This window comes from Onychomys torridus, chromosome 8, assembly GCF_903995425.1.
Source record: "Onychomys torridus chromosome 8, mOncTor1.1, whole genome shotgun sequence".
Taxonomy (NCBI): Eukaryota; Metazoa; Chordata; class Mammalia; order Rodentia; family Cricetidae; genus Onychomys; species Onychomys torridus.
In genome coordinates, this window is record NC_050450.1 from 62,926,406 (window position 1) to 62,946,336 (window position 19,931).

Below are 19,931 nucleotides of genomic sequence, written 5' to 3' on the forward strand. Positions count from 1 at the left end.
TGGATGAATCATTTGTGAGGCAAGCCTGGGCTACAGAGCAAGTTCTAGAATAGCTAGGGCTATACAGAAAAACCCTGTCTCCAAAAACTAAAAAAAAAAAAAAAAAAAAAAAAAAGAGAAAAGAAGAAAAAAAGCTTCTCTCCAGCCCCCACCAAGCCCTGTCAGTCCAACAGCCCACTTACAAAATACACACACAGACGTTTATATTATTTAAACTGTTGGGCCAAATGGCTCAGGCTTCTTGCTAGCTTTTCTTACATCATAAATTAACCCATTTCTTTTAGTCTATAAATTGCCTCGTGGCTTATGGCTTACCAGTACCTTACATCTCGCTTGTCATGGCAACAGCTGGCAGCGTCTCTCTGACTCAGCCTTCCTGTTCCCAGAATTCTCTTCTCTCCTTGTCCCGCCTATACTTCCTGTCTGGCTACTGGCCAATCAGCATTTTATTTATACAGGGCAATATCCAGAGCACTTCCCCTTTTCTTTTTTTTTCAAAAGGAAGGTTTTAACTTTCACATAGTAAAATTACATGTAACAAAACAATTATCAAGCAAGAATTACAGTATTTGGCAAAATTAAAGAAGATATCCTATCTATCCTATATTTGTGAGTCTAAGGTTTCATATCTAACTTATCTTTTATCATAACTAATGAAAATTAAAGACAAAATAACAAAAAAGACAAAAAAAAAAAAAACTAAGGAAAATTATAACTATCTAGTCTTCAACTACATCAAAAACCTCAGAAGGATATAATATTACCTAAGAAGTGGGAGAAAGACGCAAGCAACTTTCGAGAGTCTTGCAAGAGTAGACAGAGACAGCTGGCAGCCTGGACAGTCATCCAAAGTTCTTTTGTAAAGTTGGGGCATCTGTCTTTAGCCTACAGGCCTAGAGTCTCTCAGTCACTTTTCTCTGTGTCCTGTAGAATGTCTGCCTATGGGTCCTGCATGTCCAGTTGATCAAGCAGTCCAGGCAAGAACAGTTTCTTGCCCAAATGACTATTTTTGCCAAGATGAACGTAAACTCTATATAGAGTGTCTTCGATGACCATCCACCTCTCTGAAGTAAATCCGGTGCTGCCAGGAGCAGACATGTCTCACTATCTAGAAAGTCTAATTTTTAAAAAAATTTTAAATGCCATATTCTGTAGGTCTTTGAAGTGTTTGAAGATTATCTATCTAAAATATATCTATGTATACCTAGAAAACTAAACTGACATGACTATAACTTTGACTATCATAGAAAACTAATTATAAGTCTGAATTTCTTAATTACCCATTACAATCTAAATGAGTTACATGAACATAATACCTCAAACAAGAATAGAAATATATATACAGTATAACAAAATTAAGTGTAAACTTGTATCAATAAACTAAAATCCATAGCAATGTAAAACATTTTAAGGGTTGGGGATTTAGCTCAGTGGTAAAGCACTTGCCTAGCAAGTGCAAGGCCCTGGGTTCAATCCTCAGCTTCCAGAAAAAGGAAAAAAAATTTTTTTAGACAAGTCATTGCTCTTTAAAAGTAGGTTCAACAATCTACCCTTTTATCCTATCATATCTATATATCCCCTTTTTTTCTTTAGAAAGAGATTACATTTATAATCAACATGTTTTAAATAAAAATATTGGGTTTTTTTTTTCTGTCCCACACCAGAGTGCTCTTCTGATATGAGACAAAAGAATCTTTCACCCTTTTTTTTGTTTGGGTTTAGAGAAGGAGTGAGCCAATTCAATCTCCAAAGCTAGCTTGGTGTATTTGGGAATTTGGGCGTAGCTTGTCTTACTACTTCCTGCTGGAGGGGGATGCTGTATCTTATGGGGACACAATGAAAATTTTAGGTGTATGGAGTAGTCCGTAAGGATGTATCATCTGAGCCAGTTGCCTTCAAACTGTTCTGGATGTTGAATCATCTGGGCCATGGTGTCATCAGAGACCTTTCAAGGGGTCTTGGTTGGTCAAACCTGATGTATCTTAATCTGGAACAAATCCATAGCCTCTGGCTTTCTGTGGAAACAAAAGCAGAGCCTCCTTTCCAAAGCAACATATCCTTAGATCCAAATTTTGAAGTCAAGGTACCTTTAAAATATACATATTTGCTTAACTCAACAGCTTTCTTTTACAATCAAATGTTTTTCTGCAGCTAAGAATCTCAAAGACAACACAATCCAGATTCTCTGTGTAATATCCATCTTTACATAGTTTATTTTTTGTACTACCTTTACTGTCTCTTTAAAGACTTTATTTTTAAAAAATATTTGTTTATACAACTGTATATATTTTTTTCTCTCTCAAGCCTACGTACATTTTTACACATATTGTAAACTATTCCATCTAAATCTGTCTTATTGTGAACCTATTGCTTTAAACTGCAGCAGTCTAAGACTGAAACAGTGCTGTGGCTGCTGGCTCCACCCACCTCAGCTTCCAAACATGGCGGTGGTGCTGCCAGCTCTGGAAGCCATCAACTCAACCCAATCAACAGTGGGTCTATGCTTTTATCAAAGCAGCGTGTAGCCCAGAAATAATGAAACAATGCATAAATAGAAGATGTCATTTAAGGATTTGGCAGAAGATGGGTGGGTGGCCCAATAGGCAGCTTGCCTACTCTGTGAGAGGCACTAAGTTGAATGATCAACACTGAGAAGAAGGCGGGGGGGGGGGGGTGGTGGTGGGGGGTGGTGGTGGTGTTTTCCATTCAAGAGACAAGGCAGAAGAGTCAGAAGTTCAAGGTTGTCATCCTTCATTAATTTCACATCAGTCTGGGCTACATGAGACCTTGTATTTTAATTATTTTTAAAGATTTTATTTATTTATTATGTATACAGCATGTATTCCTGCAGGCCAGAAGAGGGCACCAGATCTCATTACAGATGGTTGTGAGCCACCACGTGGTTGCTGGGAATTGAACTCAGGACTTCTGGAATGGCAGTCAGTGCTCTTAACCTCTGAGCCATCTCTCCAACCCTTAATTTTTTAATTTAACTTAAAAATTAGCAACTGCTACCAGACAGGGTGGTACTTGAGCCCATAACCCCAGCAACCAGGGCTTCAAATACTAGATGTGGGCCAGGCATGGTGACATGCACCTTGAGTATCAGCGCTTAGAAGGCAAAGGCAAGTTGATATCTATGAGTTCAAGGCCCACTCCGTCCTACATAGTGAGTTCCAGCCAGGACTACACATTGAGTCCTGTCTCCAAAAAAAAAAAAAAAAAAAAAAAAAAAAAGGAAAGAAACCGGGCAGTGGTGGCGCACGCCTGTAATCCCATCACTTGGGAGGCAGAGCCAGGCGGATCTCTGTGAGTTCGAGGCCAGCCTGGTCTACCAAGCAAGTTCCAGGAAAGGCGCAAAGCTACACAGGGAAACCCTGTCTCGGAAAAAAAAAAAAAAAAAAAAAGGAAAGAAAGAAAAGAGAAAAAGGGCTGAGAAAGACTGACCTTATGTACATGGTGACATAACATTTAGTCCTGATACTCAGGAGACAAAGGACAGACAATTTCCATGAGTTCAAGACCAGCTAAGAACACATAGTAAGGCCCTACTTCCAAAAAATAAAGAGAATTTTTTTGAAAAATAACTAGCTAAATATACTACTCAGTAATAGAATACTTTGCCTAGAATGCTATGCCCAAGGCTATACCCAGTGTCAAAAAAGAAAATAAAAGAAAGAAAAACACATAGCCATCTGTGTCACAAATTTCAACTATCCACAATGTACAAATCATAAAACTGTTTTATTACCGTGTGCCTGTCTGCAAGAACAATGTATCCATGTGGACCCAAATGCCTTGATGCAGCTGCAAAGGTCAGAAAACAACTGTGTGGAATGACTCTATAATTGCATGTAGGTTCTGAGGATCCAACTCAGGTCATAAGGCTTGCATAGTAAGTGCCTGAACCACCTTGCTGCCCCAAAACATAAAACTTTCTATAATGTTTTCAAAAGTTAAAATTATTTGGCCTGGGGAGTACACCTCAGCGATAAAAGCATATGCTCAATATTTCACAAGGCCCTGGGTTTTTGTTTTTTGGTTTTTCCAGACAGTTTCTCTGTCAAGCCCTGCCTATCCTAGAACTCACTCTGTGGACTAGGTTGGCCTCTAATTCAAATGAGATCCACCTGCCTCTGCCTCCCAAGTGCTGGGATTAAAGGCGTGTGCCGCCACTACCACCTAGCTAAAATAATATTTTTAAAGCAATGTTAGGCATTGCAAGCCTATTCATGCAAAATGCAGGAACAAAGTTAACAAATGCCCCAGTCACCATTTTCAAAATTAAGATTAAAAAGGATAGAGGATGGGTTAAAGAAAAAAAAGAGGGCTGGGCTGTGGTGGCACACCACACGCCTTTAATCCCAGCACTCGGGAGGCAGAGCCAGGCAGATATCTATGAGTTCGAGGCCAGCCTGGTCTACAGAGAGAGATCCAGGAAAGCACAAAGCTACACAAATAAACCCTGTCTCAAGGAAAAAAAAAAAAAAAAAAGAAAGAAAAAGAAAAAAGCTAGTGAACTACATCAGCCAAAATGAAAACATTTTAAATTATACCCCTGAAATGTGAATGTATTTAAATAAAATAAAAAGAGATTTTGAGGGCTGGCAGGACAGCTCGGAGTATATATGCAGCTGCTTACTTACAATGCCTGAGTTTAACCTCTGGGACTGAAATAGTAGTAAATAGAATCTTAAAAGTTGTCCTCTGACTTCTGCAACTCATAATGTGGAGCGTGCTCCTACACCCACAATTAAATAAATAAAATGTATATTTTTAAATTATGAGAGTCTGTGAGAATTTTAGAATGTAAAAATGTTTACTTCTTAAATGGGTGACATCTGCTGTGTAGTTGCTTAACTGTGTGCCCTTAATATTTGTGCTTCATGGTATAAACGCTCAAAAACTAATTATTTTGTAAACTTTTTCTTTTTTTTTTCTGAGCTGAGGATTGAATCCAGGGTCTTGTGCTTGCTAGGCGAGCCCTCTACCACTGAGCTAAATCCCCAACCTTGTAAACTTTTTCAAAAGAAGTCAATCACTATGAAAAGGAACCATGTGACACGTAAGCCAGCACCCAAGCGGCACTCTAGCTACTACCTAAGTGACTTCAGGGGGAAAATTTGTGGAATTTTAGTTCTCTCATATATGGAAATACCATCTACCTAAAAGATGAGAAAATAAGTGGAACCAGGTATCAAATTCAATAGTGACAAACTAGGCAAATGTTTGATACAGCTAAATGGTAATAGTTGAGAGACTATTTAGAAGATCCCTGACAGATAAATCCTGTTTTAACCAAAAGCCACCCATTTTTAAAGAGAAAAAGCAACCAAAATAAGTACTATGACTGTGCCATAAAGCACAAATACCAACTAAAATTTGTAACTCCTGTGCCAATGACAAAAATTAATAGAAATTAAAGTCCTATTTAACTATGTAAATTGTCATACCAAACCAGTAACATTGTTAGAACCCAAAAAGACTTCAGTGAAGTGACTTGTTATGTTTACAAAATGTGTTATAGCATCTTTCTTCATGAAATACCCATTTCTCTTGGGAGACTGCAAGAGGATGAGAAGTTAAAGGCCAGGCTCAGTTATATTTTGAGTTTAAGGTCTGGGCTATTGGAGACCCCACCTCCAAGCAAAGAAAAGAAATATACATTTCCCAAGATGGCTTTTCACAACTAGGACTCAACTTAACTTACAGCTAAGCATCTTCAGAATGTAAGGAAATTTGTTTTTTCTCTTCAGTTTCTCATTGTGAAAATCTAGTTTATTTTAAATAGAGAAACCTGTCAAATAAAAAAAGCAATAGCTGTATTACACAAGACAAACCAGTGGCAAAGATTTTCCACTTCAAATGATTCCTTTTTTTTAAATTATTTTTTTTCTATTATCAGCTTGATACAGTACAAATTCTTATACTAATAGTGAAATGTTTCACTGAGGCTTGCCCAATGATTGAGTAAAAACCAAAACTTATTATAAACCACAATCATCCTAAGGTCCCTCCTGCTATGTAGCCTCCCTGGTTCTGTGGGTTGCAGTCTGATTGTTCTTTGCTTTATATCTAGTAAAATGATTCTTTTTTTAAAGGCAGTGGTGGTGCATGCCTTTGATCCTATCACTCAGAAGGCAGAGCCAGGCAGATCTCTGTGAGTTCGAGGACAGCCTGGTCTGTAGAGCGAGATCCAGGACAGGCACCAAAACTACACAAAGAAACTCTGTCTCAAAAAACAAACAAACAAACAAAAAAAACAAAAAAAAAAAACAGGTTATCTGTCATAAAATATTTTCATGACAGAGACTTCATGTGCTTTTTAATTTTATTTTATTATTTTTGTTTGTTTGTTTTTCAAGACAGAGTTTCTCTGTGTAACAGCCCTAGGTGTTACAAATCACTGTGTAAACCAGGCTGGCCTTGAACTCAAGAGATCCACAAAGCTGGGATTAAAGGCGTGCACCACCACACCCAGCAACAGAGACTTCTATTTGAAGTAAAAATTCTGTCCAGGTGTAGCTTCTTTGTGGTGGAGAACATCCAACAGGAAAGTCTTGCGTTCCAATTCCAATACCCTAACCCTCAGGCACAAAACAGATACAGCCATAACCAGCTTCATTTAAAGCCAGCTAACCTCATTCTTAAAGGGGGGGGGGGGCGTGGTTGAGAGAGGGACAGACCTGTATCACAAGTTCAGAAATGAACATTCACTTAGTATAATATTTTGCTTTGGGTTTGTTTTTATTTTGGGGGGGGGGTATTTGTTTGAGTCAGGAGGTCTCACTATGTATCCTGATGGTCACTATGAAGACCAGGCTGGCCTTGACCTCAGAGCCACCTGCCTCTCTGCCTCCTGGGTGCTGGAACGAACTTAAGATAGCTCTATCATACAGGACTGGCAATATGGCTCAGAAGGTGAAGGTGCTTGCCACCAAGCCTGTCAACATGAGTTTGATCCTTAGGACTCACAGTGGAAGGAGAACCAACTCCTGAAAGCTGTACTCTGACTTCCACAGACCCCCCCCCTCTCTCTGACACACACACACACACACACTTACACACTAACTACTCACACAGAAGACAAGGACAGATCACAACCACCTTTAACTCCAGCTTCAGGGATCCAACATCTCTAGTACTTGTACTCACTTGCACATACTTATAACTAGTCACACACACACACATACACATAAACAAAAATAAAACTGAAAAAAGACAGTTCTACCATAATAATGACATGATCTATAATATCTATAGCTCATTGAAATGTCAATTGTAGATAATATGAACCAGATGTAACCAAAAAGATCTTTCTTCTGGATCCTTAAAATACAAGCATAAAGTCATTTACACACATGAACATCCAGGTATCTAGATAGCTTTGTATATAAACCAAGCCAGCAACATTTATTTTCCTTTCTTATTATTATGTACATGTGCCAATCAGAGGACAAATTGTGGGAGATGGTTCTGTCTACCATGTAGGTACTGGGAAGCAAACTCACGTTGTCAAACTTAGCAGCAAGTACTAAACCATCTCACCAGCTCTTAACCACCCCAACCCCAGTTTTTCCAAGACAGGGTTTCTCTGTGCAGCCTTGCTGTCCTGAAACTTGCTCTGTAAACTAGGCTGGCCTCAAACTCACAGAGATTAGCCTGCCTCTGCCTCCCAAGTGCTGGAATTAAAGGCGGGCAGTCGACTCACCATCACCTGGCTACTTTCCTTTTCTTAAATACAACAATATGGACCTTCTGAACCAGAAAACCAACAATTATGAGATACTGACTTTTCATTCCCAGAAACAAATACTTTTCATGCTAGAGATATTTTATCCAGAAAGTTATGTATATAACATAACTAAAACTAGACACCAGCCAAGGGATGGTGGTGCACACCTTTGATCCCAGCACTAGGGAGGCAGAGCCAGGAGGATCTCTGTGAGTGTACAGAGCAAGATCCAAGACAGGCTCCAAAACTACACAGAGAAACCCTGTCTCAGAAAAAAAAATACCAAATACTACTGAAAGCAGTACGGTGGCACACATACCTGTTTGACAGCACTCAGAAGGCTTCTAAGGCAGAAAGAGGCAGTTAGAGGTCCCATTAGGATACAAAAGGAGTGAGTATTAAGCAAATTAAGGCTACATAGTGTCCTGTAACCCCAGCACTTGCAGAGGTGGAAGATAACTATTGGAAGTTCAAGGTCAGGACCAGCTGCACAACAAATTCGGCCAGCCTGGGCTACAGTAAGACCCCATCTTAAAAGATGGCAAGATGGCTGAGTAGATAAAGACGTTTGCCACCAAATCTAACTTGAGTTCAATCCACAGGACCTACATGATGGTAGAAAAGACATGATCCATGTTAAGTTGGTGCACATAAACATACATGAATGAGTGAGTGAAAAAAGAAATTCATACCAACTTCATTAAAGTTTTTATAAATATAGGATTGTGAATAATTTCTAAAACTAATTTCTTTGAACTAAGCAAGATTCTGAACATGCCAGAAACAAACACACATACATTGTACTCTGAAACAAATTATCAATAAGCTCCTAGGCAGGGGTGGGGTGAGGATTCACCATTAACTAGAAATAGTAGGGTCAGGGATATGTCAGACACAATACAGTGAAACACTAATCCCAATGTACTCATCTATCACCATAATAGCCTTTTGACTTTCTAGCTACATTAAAAATAAAAAAAAAAAAAATTGTAAAAATATATCCAAAGTTACAAACCTAAGGTTCATTTGGTTCATTAAGGTTCATAAGGTTGTATTTGTCAATTTTAAAATTCTTTAAGAAACATGACACTAAAGTAAGCTATGATCTTTTATCACGAAGTCCTATACAAGAAGCAATACAAGAAAAAAGGTCTATTTAAAGAGCTCTTGACACAAAACAACTACTCTTTATTTTCTCATCTTTGATGTTCATCAAGAAAAAAAACTAAAAACAAGCATTTTAAACTAGACTTTTTTTTTTGCAGTATACCATGCTTTTTGTTGCCAAATATTTGTGGCATTAGTTAATTTAATACTCTTCTGGCTAGAATAATTTAAAAAAACATTAACTAGAGCACATATGTAGATGTTCTATACACACACACATATACACACAGGTGGACAATAAGTACTTGTTTTAAAGCATGGATGCTGCTTTTATTCCATTATTCAATGCCCTTCTTGAAGGAAGAAAGGTGGAAAACCTGAGATTTGTAAGATTTACAACAGAGAAATCCCTTTGTTGCAGCTACAATTAGTATGGAATAACCTTACAGAGTAGAGGATGAAGAAAATGCGATGAAAGAGCAATGGAGCATTTCACAGCCTCTGCTGTCGTTCCCTTACTCCACCCAATCCTCCCGGCTCAATGGCTGTTCATAGCATCCACAAATATTAACCCATTTTTTAAGGAGGTGGGAGGATGTACCAAAACAGGGTGTGCTCCAGCAAAACCAGCATATGCAGAAATATTCTGTGAAAAGCTGGGTTCCTTTCTCTGACTTTTAAATTATATATACCAGCTTTAAATTTATTGTAGGAAATCCTTCCCTCTGAAACCAAACAATGATCTTTTAAATAGACATGAAAGAATAAATTACCCTAAATACATATTCTGCTTTAATAAAAACCGAATTTGTAACTGCCAATTATTTTGCAGAACTATGTCCTAAAAGACAAGCTGGTTGGAGCCTTAAAACCAAACCTATTTTTAAAGTTAGAGCTTTTTAATGTATTTTCAATATATTATTACTGGCGTACTCAACTAAAAATATTCCTGATTAAGGGACTGAATCTTGCAGCAATCAAGCTCTACTGCAAGGGGGGGGGGGGTACTAAGCAAACACTGCTGTGGCGAAATGAACAGGAAAGACAAAATTACCGGTATGGAAGGCCCAAACAAGGTCTCTCCTCCATCCCACCCCCAGAAAAATTCACACAAAACAACCCACCCTCAACAAAAAGAGAATTGCTAAAATGACCTTTCTGTTGTTGTTGGATCTTTTAAAGGTTGTGAACCTTAAGGAGTGTGTGCTTGAAACTAAAGGTCGGAAAAACAGTAATATCTTTATTTTCTCGCAATTGCCTCTTAAGGAAAGGGGGAGGGAGGATCCTTGGCATGACATCGCCCATTGAGAAGGAGACCACAAATCCGGTACTCTTCTTCAAACACAATTTCTTAACCAGAGGACTGATAGGAATTAGATCCAAACTCAACCTCAATGGAAAATTTCCTGCCCTCCTCCCAAGGAGTTTCTTGCTAAGTCACTGGGAAAAAAAAAAAAAAAAAAAAAAAAAAGCAGACTAACAAAGCCAAGCACTTTGATTTCGCTCATTTCAAGACAGCGAAAATCTCTCCTCTTGGCTGTGTTTGTAGAGGTAGTAAAAATAAGCTCACCATCTCAAAAACATTTTCTCACCCGGGCGGCTAGAGAGGGTAAATAGTCACAGCGTTTCCTAATGGAATGGAGACAGGGGATGAAGGGAATAGCAGAGGGCCTCGGAGCTCAGTGTTAGCAACGTCAAAAGGCAGCTCCCGAGCAAGGAGCCAGTGGCAAAAAGGAAAGCCCTGCCCGATCTGGAGGGTGGATGCTGCAGATCGTCACTGAGTGCAGAGGCTGACCCAACACCGCACCAGGGGGCCGAGGGCCTAGGCGGCGGGCCATCCTCCTCGGGTCGACCCCCAACCTGAGGACAGGTGGGGAACCAGACGCCTGGAAGGCCTGGTGGCTGCCGGAGCCCCGGCGGCAGGCCGACCGGGGAGGGGTGGGGACTGCGGGGCTCGCTTCCGCGGCCCAGGAGGGCCGGGCCCTTCCCCGAAGATCAGAGAGCGACCTGCTCCCCACGCCCTTCCCACCCAAGAATACTTTTCTTGCTAAGTCACGGCGGCAGGAGGGCGATGCAGCCCGAGAGGCCTGGGATGAAGCCACGGCGGCCCGGGTGAGCCTGCAGCCCGGGCCCGAGGACCAGAGCCAGGGCAGCGCCCTCCCCGGCCAGGCCCCCCTCCTCGGTGCCTCTCACTCAACGGCCGTCGCGGCCGCCATTTTGAGAGCGAGCAGAGGAGAAGAAGAAGGAGGAGGCAGCGGCGGCAGGGGGAGGGGAGAATGGGAGGGAGGGGACCGGCGCAGCCACATCGTCAGGCCGCCAGCCCGGCCCGCGGCCGCCCGAGCGCGGTGGAGGAGAGAGAGGGGAGGACGCAGAGCGTCGCCACCTTACCGGAGCGCTGCACCGCCGCCTCCGCAGGGCCTCTTCCGTCCTTCACTCCCATCCACCGGCGGGGGAGGGGGAGGGAGAGGGAAGGGAGGAAGGAGGGAGGGAGGGAGGGAGGGGGAGGATGGCGCGCTGGGCCCGGTCCCGGGGAGGGGGAGGGGAGGGCCGCGGGCGGGCTCCTCAGCCGTTCCGGGGCTCGAGCCCTAGCCCGGCGCTCGCGCGTCCTCTCGCTCGCGCCCGAGCGCTCCCCTCCGGCTCCTCCTCGTTCCCTGGACCCTCGGGCCGCTGCTCGTCCGCGCCCTCACTCGCTATCTCGGCCGCCGGACTCCGCCGCCGCCCCGCCGCTCCAGCTCCGTCTGTCACAGGAGCTGCCCCAACGCCCTGACGTCACCGCGCTGCCGCCGCCCCAGACCCGCCAGGAAGAGGGCGGGGGGGGGGGGCGGAGGTGCCGAGGCGCATGCGCGGGCTGGGCCGAGCCTGGGCCGCGCTCCTTTCTGCGGGGTGGGATGGATGCTGTACCCCGGCCGCTTGGCCGAGCTTGCGCCGCGGGCGCTGGTGTTCTGGCCCGCTGTGCCCTTGGGAAGAGCCCCTTGCCCGTCTGTTGGGGCTCATCACAAACTCTGGCTCTGCTTTGGCCCTCACTTCTCTGTCCTTGCGGACCGCGGGTCCCTGGCTGCCTCGAGCCCGGCCAGGCTGCTCCTTTTTCTGCCTGTAGCCTGTGGGATTATTTCCCCATCCCTCCCCCCCTCCACCCATCCCGGAAAAGATGGGAGTAGGTTGGTGGGCTTGGGCCAAAGAGCTATTGAGGTTAAGAGGCAGATGGACTGCCTTGTCTCCCTTTCTGTTACAGATTTTTAACTGGAAGGAATCGCCTGTAGATGTGATTCAGCTATTCTTTTCCTTAGTCACACGCAGACATCAGAGATTCTGGAAACTGACGTCCACAGAAAGACCTGGAACTTTATCCCTACAAGGCATGTCTGCGTTTTATTAAATTATGAACTGAAATATTGATGATAAGTCTGGGGAATTTGTTGTCAATTTATTCCACAAAGAGACACTTGAAAGGGTAGGTTTGGGGCTCTAAATAATTCAATATAGAATATTATCTTTATAAGAAGTATTGAATGAGATTACTTCATTAGTCACTTGTGTTTTCTCCCGAAATACAGACTCAGGCTTAACTGATTTTATGAAGATAAATAATTGTACATTGTGATTGGGAAGCTGAAGAGTTAACATCGCCCATATGAATCCTGGTGTCACCGCTGGCTAAGAGTGTGACCTTGACTAAATTACCTTATCTCTTTTGGACCTCAGTATCAGTATAAAATAAACCTAGTAGCCAAACAAAGTGGCACATTGCCCAAGCTACTTGGGAGGCAGGAGAATTGTAGAGGCTCAAAAGTTCTCAGCCAGCCTCAGAAGCATCCTTCTTTAAGATAATGATAATAGTAATAAATGGTCTATGGTGGCTCACATCTGTAATCCTAACAGTGGGGAGACAGAGGCAGTCAGATTGCCACAAGTTCGAGGCCAGTATGGTGCACATAGTAAGACCCTGTCTTAAAATAATTAGCCCCACATGGTGACACCCACCTTTACCCTCAGCACTCTGGAGGCAGACAAAGGTGGGTCTCTTCGAGTTCAAGACCAGCCTGATCTATAAAGTGAATTCTGAGCTGGACAGAGCTATATAGAGAGCTACCCTATCTCAAAAAATAAGCAAGTGAACAACATTTGGGCAACTCAAAAGTTAATTTATCATTTTTAAAAGGGCGAAGACAGTTCAGTAGCAGGGCACTTGCTGGAAGAGAAAGGAAAGAAAGAAGGATGGCATAGACGGACCTGTAAGGTTTGGGAGAATTAGATGCTGCACGTGTTAATGCGTCATTCCATGGTGAGGTCTCCTAGGTACTAACTCATGGAACCATTGTTGTCTAGTGCCAAAGCCAGACTCTTTGTATTGGGATGGGCTGTCTTTACCTCTGGAAGTGCTTGAAAAAACAATGAAGCCAATGGCCCGAAGAGATTGTTTTTTTTTCCTTCATCAACACAAGAAACTAAATCGACTAATCTTTAGAAGGCCATGTCCAAGGTTTCAGTTTTAGGATTCTCTAGTCAGAGAGGATGCACAAAGGATTGATGCTATTACTTACATCCAAAAAAAGCCGAGCCAATAAACATTCAATAAATTAGACCATCCCTTATTCTAAGAATCTACCCAGCTTCATTTTTAATCTTTTAAAATATTTAATATTGCCTGATATTGTGCTTAATATTTAATTAGCTGAATGAATCAGTTCTTTGCCTTTTAAAATGAATACTCTAAAATTTAACAAAATTGCTTGGAAACACATTGATAAACATCAATTTAATACAAATAGGTAGCCCTAACTCCTATAGGCCTTGAGAGCACAGGTTTTTATAGTTAGAAAGATATAAAACTTGTATAATTATGTACTAAATTAAAATAAAATTTTATTTTATAGCAATCCTTTAAGAAACAATAGATCTCCTTTGGGGAAGAAATAAAATGTTTCTCCCTGGTTTATAATTTTTCTGAAAAGAAAACTGTTATGTGCTTAACTTGATGTGAAAGCAATTGTGTTACAGTTCTGTGCGTTTTTCACTTAGTTGCTAACACTATATGTCCATTTTAATAAACACTTGTATACTGAAAATGGAGAATTAGGACATCTGTGATATCAATCATAATTCATAAGGATTTATATAGAGCCTATGTCTACCCAGGAAACATTTACTAATGGGTATTTTGAATAGGGTTTCTTGGGGAAAAAAATAACAAACACCATTCATCTGATACAAATCTTTATTTTTCCAGCAGATATTTTCAAAATGGGAACATTTGTTTCAATTGCTGCAGGAAAATTAGTGTTACTTTAAACAATTCTGCAAATAAGCTTACTGAAAGAAGCACTCCAAAAATATTGCTCCTGGGGAGAGAACAAAATGTCTGCTAAATTATGGCCAGAGCAAAAATCTGTTTACAAAGGTAAATGTGTTAAAATTTTGTTCTGAGGAACTAGGGAGAGATTGCTCAGTAGGCAAGGTGCTTGCTGCTCAAACATGAGGACCCAAGTTGGATGCCCAGCACTCTACTAAATAATCAGGTGCATGTCATCCTCCAAACACATGTGCAAGCAAACTCCCACATGCGAACATAAACATGGAACACACAAAAGAAAAATCACTCATGTAAAACAACAACAACAATAACAAAAACAAATCCTTTATTTTGAGACCTCCATAATTTATAAGAAGTATCCAATGTTGTAGGGAAAATCGTAGAGAAAGAAATCAGCAGCTGGAAAGAAGTTTGGGGCGTGCGGGTTACATAAGTTAAAGTCCATCTAGAAGAGCACTGTAACCCACCTGACAAGGGACCCACGCTAGGAGATTCTCCCTCATTAACTTGTGTACTTACACTTCCACAAGGCAGAGACACGTCGCCGTGGGTGGATCCAACTAGACCAGTCATTCTTCTCAGCGTCATGACATCCTCATGTGTCATGAACGTTGGGAGGACATAAAAACAAATTAAAGGGAGTTAACAGAGTCAGACTCACAGCTTAGTTGTATGAAGAGTATGGAGAAGAAACATTCATAATCTAAAAACCTTTAAAATATACATAGAACAAAATGCATTTGGGCCAGGGGAGATGGGTCAGTAGGTAAAAGCATTTGAGGAGATAACCTGAGTTCCGTCCCCAGATCTATTGGTGAAAGGAGAAAACTGAACTCCACAAGTTGTCCTATGACCTACACACATACTCTGTGGCACGCTCATCCTCACAATGACCTATGCACAATAATAACTAAAAAATGAAACTTAAGTACTAATATAAACAATACCAAAGGATGTATGGCATTCATTAGGATGACACTGCATAGGCCAAGCAAGTGTAACATATCTTTCCTTTCCCTTTATGTCTGTTAGTATGTACCTGGTGGATAAAGGATTAACTCTTACTTGGAAAACTTTAAAAAAAAGTCTTTGTGACAGGAATTTTAGTACTCATTTTGGCAGCATATATACTAAAGTTGAAACAATATAGAGAAAATTAACATGGCCCCTGTGCAATCATGAGACATAGTTCATAAAACATTCCAGATTTTAAAATAGGGGGCTGGAGAGATGGCTCAGAGAGGTTAAGAGCACTGACTCTCTTCCAGAGGACCCAGGTTCAATTCTCAGCACCCACATGGCAGCTCACAACTGTCTGTAACTCCAAGATCTGATACCCTCACACAGACATGACCGATGCAAATAAAATAAAAATAAATTTTAAAATATTAAAATAGATATTTGAAAATGGCTAAGGAGGAGCTGGGGATATATTTCAATTAGTAAAATGCTTATCTAGAATGTGGGAAGCCCTAGGGTCAATCCCCAGCACCTGGTAGCACTTACCTCTAATCAAAGCTCTCAAGAGGTGGAGGCAGAAAAATGAAGGCAAGCCTCAGCTAGCTAGTGAGTTAAAGGGCAGCCTGGGTTTCCTGAGACCCTGTCTCCAAAACACCAGACAAACAAAACGAAGAACATGCACTTTTGACTCTGTCTTTTGATTTTAAGAATTTTTTTTAAAAAATCATGTTGAGGACTGGAGAGTCGGCTCAGAAGTCAAAAGTACTTGCTCTTGCAGAGGCCCCAGATTTAATTCCCAGCACCCACATGGTAACTCACAAACTTCCGTAATTCCAGTTCTGGAAGATCTGGTGCCATCTTCTTCCGGCCTCCTTGAGCGACAAGCACACCCACACGGTGCACAGACATAGATGCAGGCAGAAAACTCATACATATAAAATAGAGTAACCAGTCAGGCAGTGGGGGCCCATGACTTTAATCCCAGCACTCGGGAGGCAGAGGCAGGTAGGTTTCTGTGAATTCAAAGCCAGCCTGGTTTACAGAACTAGTTCCAGGGCAGCCAGGCTATAAAGAGAAACCCTGCTCTAAAAGCCAAAAAAAAAAACAAAAACAAAAAACAAAACAAAAACAAAAAAAAAACAAAAAAAGAACAAAACAAAAAAAAAAACACCTTTTTTAAAAAATCCTGTTTATGGGGTTTGGAGATTTAGCTCAGTGGTAGAGCGCTTGCCTAGCAAGCACAAGGCCCTGAGTTCGATCCAAAATTAAAAATAAAATAAACAAAATCCTGTTTATAATACCGTTATTTCGCCTGTTATTTGTGACAAATTCCTAACATATATACTAGACAGTTAAGTTGTGAAACTTCACATACCAGGCTTGACAATTACAAAGTCATAGCAGATTTTGTGTCATCTGTACTTCCACACATTTATTCTCCACATTATTTTACACAGTTATATATCCTATTAGTTCACATACCAATGGTTTAGTATGTTATTTTACGTCAAAAGCAGCACACTTACATTTTTAAAGTAAGATCTCACTATGTAACCCAAAGCTGACCCAGAACACACATGAGCCTCCTACCTTAGACTCCTTAGTGCTGGGATTAAAGATATTTGTCATCACACCTGTTAGCTCTTAAAGAAAAAAAAAAAGTAAAAAGAAAACCATTATATACCATTATAGTGCCTAAAAGGTTAACAGTAATTCCTTAAGGAAAATCTGAATTGCACTTTGTTCTTTGCTCCTCTAAAGGCATGGAGTGATTAGGAGTCCTGGAGAAATGGGACGAGCAGCACAGTTAAACAGTCCTGAATAATAGAACTGCCCTGGAATATCCGAGAACTGCTGACTATCTTCTTTCATGGATATATTTAAAAATTAATGGGGCTGGAGAAATGGCTCAGCAGTTAGAAGTACATGCTGCTCTTCCAGAAGACCTGGGTTCAATTCTCAGCACCCACATGGCAGCTCACAACTATCTGTAACTCCAAGATCTGACACCCTCACACAAACATGCATGCATACACCAATGCACATAAAATAAAAAATAAATAAAAATTTTTAAAAATTAATACAGTTTTAGCTGGGCATGGTGGCACATGCCTACAATCCCAGCACACAGGAGGCAGAGGCAGGTAGATCTAGGTGAGTTCAAGGCCAACCTGGACTACAGAGTGAGTTCCGGAACAGCCAGGGCTATACAGAGAAACTGTGCTTCAAAAAAATCAAAAAAAAAGGGAAAGAAACAAACCAAAACAAAAAATTAGTATAGTTGGACATGATTAATGCCATGTGTCTATAGACCCAACTGTATCCCCAATCCCTGTCTTAAATTAATTAATTTTTGGAGGGGGAGCTCAAACAGGGTTTCTTTGTATAACAATCCTGGCTGTCCTGGAACTCACTTTGTAGACCAGGCTGGCCTTGAACTCAGTGATCATCCCGTCCCTGCCTCCCAAGTGCTGGTACCAAAGGAAGAGAACCACCTGCCTCTGTCTCCCAAGTGCTGGGATTAAAGGCGTGTGCCACCACCACCCAGCTAATGCTTGTATCTTAACATGCAGCACTAGGGCTTAAGATTGTGCAATGGGTAAAGGCATTTGCTGAGTTCAAGCCCCAGAACACATATAAAGATGGAAGAAGAGAAACAAGTCTATAAAGTTGCCCCAGGAACTCCCCATACATACATACATACACACAATAATAATAAATTATTTTAAACATCTAAATGCAAAGTTGGAAATGTACTTCAGTACTAGCCTAGGATTATGAGGCCAAGGATTCAATCCTCACCGCTTGTGTGCACACACACATGTGCACAAATATAGAAACACTGTACCCTTTTGCTTGTTTGGTTCAGATTTTGTTTTGTTTTGGTTTGGTTTTGGTTTTGTTTTTTTGCCAGAGCTGAGGACCGAACCCAGGGCCTTGTGCTTGCTAGGCAAGCGCTCTACCACTGAGCTAAATCCCCAACCCCACACTGTACCCTTTTTAATAGCAAGAGTCAAAACTTTCTACCAAATACATATTACTTCCCAACAGTAAAATAATATGGACCATATTATTTGTATATTCTGTGACAGCCAGATTGAAAAAAAGGAAAAAAATCAAACCAGGAATGGTTGGACAAGCCTGCAATCCCAGCAAAACCAAAGAATAGTTGTTGTACGCCTATAATCTCAGCCCTTGGGAGGCTGAGCTAGGACGGTCATAAAGTCAGGGCCAGTTTAGTCTACATCTAAACAAACAAACACCCCTAGAGTTCCTCTGTTGTCTTCTGTATTGTTTTGTTTTGAGTCTCAATGGCTGTGGCTATATAGCTCAATGATACAGTGCTTGCCTACCATGTTCAAGGCCCTAATTTAAATCCCAGTTTCCCCTGGCTTACTTAGCCTCCCAACCACTGCATTTGGCTTGAGGTTAATTTTTATGTTTCTTTGGTATCCATTTTTGGAAAGCTGGCATGTATTTTACCTTATTGTGCATCTCAGTCTGCACTAAGCACCTTTTAAACTCCTAACAGCCACATATGGCTAGTTGCTACTCTAGCAAACAATACAGGTTTGGAAGAGAGGAAATCTATCCAGGTAGAGAGCATATATGTATACACTATAACTGTGGAAATCCAATCAGGGGAAGAAGGAATATTACCAGTGTAGCTAAAAGGAAGAAAGGAAGAAGATAGTTGAAGGTTGATAGAGGGAAGCAGGAAGAAAATGCATGAGCCATAAAATTAAAAAGATAGTCTATAAGGTTTTGAACAACTTGACAGTTGAGTCTGCCCCATAAACTACAAGGCTGCTGTTAGTGGTCTTTGCATGGAGGTATAAGCCAATGACTTCATCTTTAGGAGAGCACTACCTGGCTCCCTTCACTACTCTGCTCTCTCCCACTCCGGGCACTCTCTTCTGGTAGCCCTCCCTGCACTGACCATACAGAGGAAGGAAGGCCTAGATTCCAGATCTCCAAAAGGATGCTCTCAAAACCCACCAAGTCAGGAGCTAGAAAGATGGCTCAGCGGTTAAGAACACAGGCTACTCTTCCAGAGGACCTGGGTTCTATTCCTAGCACCCCTATGACAGCTCACAAGCAAGCATCTGTAACTCCAGTTCCACAGGATATGCTACCCTCTTCTGGCCTCCACCTGCACCAGGCACATGTGCACACAAATAAGCACCAGAGAAGCCAGGAAAGTTATACTTGCAGCTATCTTTCAAAGGAAACAGCTATTTAACCTGTCCTCCTGGAATACTAGGTATGGATGAGGTCTACAACCTAGTGATCCTTTGCTGTCTGGTGAGCCAGGCTCTGCCCTTATCTTCCAGAATTTGTGTTTTATTTCTCTCAGACCCTTTTCCCCTAAAACTTGAGCATTACTTCTAGGCCATAATACTCATCCTTGTGAGTGATGTCATTTGTACTTCACAACAGCCTAAGTGACTTCTACATTATCTTAGGGTCAACCTGTGAGTCTCAAGGTGGAATATCAGACATCCTGCATAGCAGATATTTACACCAAGATTTGTAAGGTTAAGAACCATGGCCCTACAACTTTATCTTGAACATTGTTTCGAAGTCAACAAGAACCTGGAGTGCAGACATGTACTTTGTAAATATGGCTTCAGCTTTGTTGTACTCACAGGACTGAGTTCATTATTATCTGAAAACTGTTTTCCATAGCTGTGTTATGCTTAAATAGGGCAAAAGTAAGTAAGCTGAGACCAGACTGTAGAAGTCTTGGCTCAGCACTAGTACCGAAAAATCAGGCTAAACCGAATTTTGTTCTCGTCTCTTCCCAGATTGTTTCCC

The 19,931-nt window shown here is 41.5% G+C and overlaps 1 protein-coding gene and 1 non-coding gene across 2 annotated transcripts in view; one reads left to right on the top strand and one right to left on the bottom strand.

Moving 5' to 3' along the window:
* Nucleotides 1-11,619, bottom strand: part of Pafah1b1 (platelet activating factor acetylhydrolase 1b regulatory subunit 1) — a 66,462-nt gene extending 54,843 nt beyond the window's left edge. Inside the window, exon 1 of the mRNA XM_036195689.1 lies at nt 11,231-11,619. The gene's annotated coding sequence lies outside the window, so the exon portion shown is untranslated. The remainder of the gene's footprint in view (nt 1-11,230) is intronic.
* A 3,640-nt stretch (nt 11,620-15,259) lies between these two features.
* Nucleotides 15,260-15,365, top strand: LOC118590472. Its single transcript, XR_004945773.1, has one exon. It is a non-coding gene; the product is annotated as a U6 spliceosomal RNA (small nuclear RNA).
* The last annotated feature ends 4,566 nt before the right edge of the window (nt 15,366-19,931 follow it).